The sequence below is a fragment of the Tupaia chinensis genome, unplaced genomic scaffold, assembly GCF_000334495.1.
Source record: "Tupaia chinensis unplaced genomic scaffold, TupChi_1.0 Scaffold144269_1, whole genome shotgun sequence".
Taxonomy (NCBI): Eukaryota; Metazoa; Chordata; class Mammalia; order Scandentia; family Tupaiidae; genus Tupaia; species Tupaia belangeri.
In genome coordinates this window covers 596,724-602,652 of record NW_006204127.1, presented here as the reverse complement: position 1 = coordinate 602,652, position 5,929 = coordinate 596,724, and the positions used below count along the sequence as shown (strand labels likewise).

At 40.7% G+C, this 5,929-nt stretch overlaps 1 long non-coding RNA gene across 1 annotated transcript in view; it reads left to right on the top strand.

Annotated features, from left to right (window-relative positions):
- LOC114005688 (uncharacterized) overlaps positions 1-5,391 on the top strand; it is a 35,558-nt gene extending 30,167 nt beyond the window's left edge. The window contains exon 3 of the long non-coding RNA XR_003547528.1: positions 4,900-5,391. This is a non-coding gene — a long non-coding RNA (uncharacterized LOC114005688). The remainder of the gene's footprint in view (positions 1-4,899) is intronic.
- Positions 5,392-5,929: the final 538 nt, after the last annotated feature.

Sequence of the window (5,929 nt, the reverse complement as noted above, 5' to 3'; positions counted from 1 at the left end):
AAAGAGAATGACTAAGAACGTTGAGTGAAACTAAGCTGGAAGTGCACAAGGGTTCTTTGAAACAAGCACTCTGGTTACAGTGTTTAGTACTTGTTTGAGGGTGACTGAAACAGCATTGAATTCTGGTCAGGAGGCAATTGTCGTAGCCTAAGACCAACTTTATTTTATTTCAGAGTAGGATGGAGTCAGATGTAAAATTCTAGGAGGTAAAATTGACAAGTTTTGATGACAGATTAAGGTATGTTAACGGGGTACAAGATCAAGGATGATTTCTGGGTTTCCAACTTGAGAAGCTGGTTTGAGAATGGTGTAAAATCAGAGGCACTGGAGAGTTTTGTGAGGATGACTGAGGTTGGTAAGTCCTAGGCTTTGAGCTGAATTTGAGGTGTCTTTGCAACACCTAAGAAATGTTACTGAGAAAACAGAGAAGTGATGTGTGGTATACATTCATCTGGTGACACCCAAAATCTTTTTAGGTCGTATGAAATTTTTATTTTAAAGTTGTATGTTTAATGTGTGTCAAACAAATGATTTCAGAATTGGTAAAAAGAATTTTATGAGTGTATTTAAGATCTGTCCCGACCCGGGGGGGACAGCCGAACAGGTTTCCTGAGTGAAGGAGTGAGAGCCGGGGCAAGCAGCGTAGTGTTACAACACGGAGACGACAGTGTCATCCGTTTATTGTGGGCAGCACGGTACAGCACAGAGACGACGCAGTGTCACAGTTCTTAAGGGTCACGTCGTCTACTGTGAGCAGCACGGAGACGACGTGGTATCACAGCTCTTCAGGGTCGTCCGGAGACGATGTAGTGTTACATGGGCCAGGCATCGTGGTTATATACACTCTGGTGGGTTGTAAACGGTGGGCCGTGATTGGTTGTAAATGGTGGGCCGTGATTGGTTGTAAACAGTGGGCTGTGATTGGTTGTTAACGGTGGGTTATGATTGGTTGCTTTTGGACCAATCATGAGGTGCCAGATATGCAAATTTGAGGGATTCTAGTGGCCAATCAGAGCAAGGTTTCGAAGGTCAGGTTTTTGGAAGGTAACCAATCATGGTAATTGTTTGCTCTCTGAGAAACCTCAGCAGACTCGCTGGTGTGCAGCTTCCCACAAAGATCATCTTTTAAAAATTAAGTAAAATAAATAATATTAGCGGCAATATATGGATCAAGGGAAAATCTATATGGTATAGAAATAAAGTCTGGAAAACTCTGGTCTATGAAGAACTCAACCTAAATCAACTTTCAAACAGCAAGAATTCATCTAACTGAAATTTTACACGTGTTTCTCTTCTTTTTCCTTTTCTCTTTTCTTTTCTTCTCCCCCCCCTCCCACCCCAAGAGATTTTTGCTATAGGGCACATGCACTCCCTAGAGACACAGAAAAATACAGAGAGCAAGAAAGTGAGAAACCACGTCCAGGGGGGTGGCCATGTTGTAATCCCTTTTCCTCTCAGGATTTTGGGCATGCACACACATGTGCTCAGCATGAGTTTCAAGCTGTCAGACCTGGGACTCAAACCGTGGTTGGCCATGTGGAGTCCAGCACCTTATCCACTACACCACCTGCTGGTCCCTAACTGTGTTTCTAAATCCTGTGTGCAACACTGCTAGACAATGAGAGGAAAAAACTTCTGCACATTAGAAGAAAATGAGCCCTTCCTTCACCTGTGTGACTGGATTTAGTTGCCATAGGAGCTGCACAGGAGTGGCAGCAGTGGGTGGGCCAGAAGGCAGAACTCCGGCACAGTGAAAGTCTGATGGAGGCACTGCAATTGCCCATAGCATTTGGATACAAAGACAAACTGGGCCATTGTTTAAAAATAAATTGCTGAGGAGCTGGAGATAACACACCTGATTACAGAGACACTCATGAACAATAGAATGATTGTTGTGACCATTTATCCTGGAGACAATTTTGGAGAAAATTGTGTAAAGATGTTGGAATGTCTCATGACTATATAAGAAAATCACCCTATATCCAGTGGAAAGGGCCATGAGTCCTATAAGAAAGACATCCTGAAGTATTTTTAGTGTTGAAAATATGTACCCAAGGAAGCTACTCTTGGACTAATGAGAAAAAGATTAACTGACAAACAGAAGACTAACAGTGGTCACATCAGCGATAGCCACAGTGGAAATTAAGCAGTCACTACTCATGGATGTATAGACGGCTCAGAGGAAAACACACACACACACACACACACACACACACACACACATGTTGTGATTTTAGTGTTTTTGTTGAACTTTGCCAAACAAAAATTTCTGGGCCTGCAAGTTACGGCCTGAAGGATTCCCAGAAGGGAGTTGTCACACCTGGAGTCCTTCCAGGGAGGAATCCTGAAATATCCCAGGGTCAAAAATATGTAAATGAAGAAATGGCTCATGAAAGAACCAGAAAGAGTAAGATTTTAAGTGAAAGAAAACTAACCGGAGGTCACATTGGAGGTACAGCAATGAAGATTAAGAAGTCACTATTAATAGACATACTGAAGACACAGAGGAAGACAAAAATAAAAATCACATTGAGATTTGACGGTTTATATTGAATTTGCCAAACAGAATCTCTGGCCTTGGAGGAGATGATCTGGAGGACACTTAGCAGACAAATGACACAAAAGGAAAGGCCCCTATCAACTTGTACAAATAAATACTCATTTATGTTTAATGACATTCCAAAAATTCTGAGACTCAAAAATATTAATATCCATGAAACTCAGATTTAGCAGCATGACTTAGATCAGGGCCAAGTAACCATACAGTCACTAGACTTGGACCTGTGCTCAAGAAAGAATGTGAAGCCATGAAATAGTACAAGGATAGTTTTTGCTTAGATAAGAATGCCAAGTTGAGAGAAAAAATTCATTTCTAATTCTAATTCAACTGGAAATTTTGCTATTTTTACTCACTTCTATGGGGAAAAGAAACATAAAATGAAGAAGAAATTTAAGAAAAAAAAGAGGTTGAGGCACCATCAGATGGTGTAATGGTTACATCACTGGACTCCCACATAGTTGACCGCATTTTGAGTCCCGGATCCAGTGGCTTAAACTCACACCAGTTGCGTCTGCATACATGCCCAAAATCCTGAGAGGGGAATGGAGAAGAACAGATTGTGGTGTCACCATCCTTCCCTGGGGGGTGATTTCTCACTTTCTGTCTGTCTTTCTGGTGAGTGCACACATCCTATAGCAAAAACCTTTCTTTAAAAAAAGAAAAAGAAAGAGAGAGAGAGAATTAAAGGCTTACAGAGCCCCTGCATATTTTCAAAAATGTTCTATTCTGAAGGAATCTCATCAAAACCACTTCACCATCTACATATTCAAATTTGAAGAAAATAGCTTTCATCATATGACACTAGTTGAATAGTTCCCTGGCTTTTCAGCCAAAAGATGAAGAGGATTTTCCTGCCTGGTCCTTGCAAAATGATTCTCTTTCAGAGAATGGGGAAAAAAGTCAATTTTATGGGTTGAGTATGTATTCGATGATATTCATCCTCTGAATGTAGCTGAATGGAAGAATGTGCACCTGGGCTTCCAAAAGCCTAGAATGGCACAGACAACAAATAAAACAATAGATAAGTGAGACTATATAAAATTTAAAACTTCCATATAACAAAGGAAACAACCTGCAAAGTGAAATGACAATCTACAGAATGGGAGAAAATATTTGCAAATCATACATTCATAAGAGATTAATGTCCAGAATATAAAAAGAATTGCCACAAGTCAACGCCAACAACAAAACAAATAACCCAATTTAAAAATGGGCAAAGAACTTGAAGAAGTCTCTCTTCAGAAGATATATGAATGACCAACAAACATAAAAAATGTTCAACCTCATTAATCATTAGAGAAATGAAAATTAAAACTATAATACATGATCTCATACCCATTAATATCACCACCATTTTTAAAAAGAAGAAAAAACAAAACCAGAAAAATAGCAAGTATTTAGAAAGGATAAAGAGAAATTGGAACACTTATGCCTTATTTTGGGGAATGTAAAATGGTGCAGCCACTTTGAAAAATAATACTGAGACTCTTCAAAAATTAAAAATAAGACTAAAATATAACCCAGCAACTTCACTTCTAAATTTATATTCAAAAGAATCAAAGACAGAGTCTTTTAGGTTTTCTTTTTTTTTGGAGAGGATTTTGCTATAGGGCACGTGCACTCGCCAGACAGACAGAGAGAGATAGAGAGATAGAAAGCAAGAAATCACCCACCGGGGGGATGGCCATGCCACAATCCCTTCTCCTCCATTCTCCTCTCGGGATCTTGGGCACGCACAGACATGCACCCGGCGTGAGTTTAAGCCACCAGGTCCGAGACTCGAACTGCGGTCAACTATGTGGGAGTCCAGTGACATAGCCATTACGCTAGCTGCTGGTCCCAAAAACAGAGTCTTGAATAGATATTTGTAGATATATGATTTTTTGCAATGTTATATACAGTAGTCAAAGGTAGAAGCAGCCCAAGTGCCTGAAAAATGAATGATACAAAATGTGATACATACATACAATGCAATATCATTCAGCCTTAAGAAGGAAGAAATTCTGACTTAAGCCCCAACATGAATGAACCTTAAAGACAATTTCCTAAGTGAAATAAACTAGTTACAAAAGGACATGTACTCATTTTTGTTAGTCAAAAAGTAGCGTGGTGGTATTCAAGGGCTGAAAAGATGGGGAAATGAGAAGCAGCATTTAATGGGCACAAGGTTTCAGTTGTGGGAGATGAGAAAGTTCAGGAGGGATTTCCAGTCTTTCCCACACAGCACTTGAGTTCACTGGTGCCCAGTTGTACTCACCATGAACTTCAACCCCTTTGGGACCTGGACCATAGCCAGACCCTCAAATACCACTTATTAATGTCCCTTCTCCCCCTCACAGGAAGATCACATCATCCCCTCTCCAAGGAAATGCAGCTGAAATACAATGTCTGTTCCATGCTCATCCACAAGTACATCAAAGTCCAGGTGGTTCAAGGACACTACAAAGGTCAGCACACTGGCAAGGTAGTCCAGGCTTGAAGAAAGAAATATGTCATCTACATTGAACAAGGTACAGCATGAGAAGGCTAATGGCACAACCTTCCACATGGCCATTCACCTGGAACTGGACAAAGATCAAAAACAAATTCTTGAATGCAAAGCCAAGTCTTGACAAATTCGAAAGAATAAAGGCAAATATAAGAACTTGTTGAGAACATGCAGGAATGAATAGAACCTGTTGTGCAATCATGATGTAACTACATATTTTTAGCTTGGTGTGTACTTCTTTGGAATTTTCTAAGATGTCTCTGAAACATTGTGTCTACCCCCCACCCCATTTTGTTACTGACTGTAAGTCTGCTTTTACAATTTTGACTAATAATTTTATGAATAAAACCCAGAAATATTTCCTAATTCAAAAAGGAAAAGTTCAGGAAATATATGGTAGTGATAGTTGTACAAAAAGATATACTTGGGACCAGCAGTTAGCATAATGGCTATGTCACTGGACTCCCACGTAGTCGACCGTGGTTTGAGTCCTGGACCCGGTGGATTAAACACATGCCGGGCGTGTGTGCGTGCGTGCCCAAGATCCCGAGAGGAGAATGAAGTAGAAGGGATTGCGGCGTGACCATCCCCTCTGGTGGGTGATTTCTCACTTTCTATCTCTCTGTCTCTCTCTGTCTGTCTGGCGAGCGCATGTGCCCTATTGTATTGTTAAAAATGGTGAAAATGGAGACCAGAAGATGATGTAATGGTTACACGGCTGGACTCACACATAGCCAACTGCCCTTTGAGTCCCAAACCAGGCAACTTAAAACTCATGCTGGGCGCATATATGTGTGTGTCCCACAACCCTGAGAAGAGACTGGAGGAGAAGGGATTGTGGTGTGGCCATCCCGTCAGAGGTGATTTCTCTCTCTCTCTCT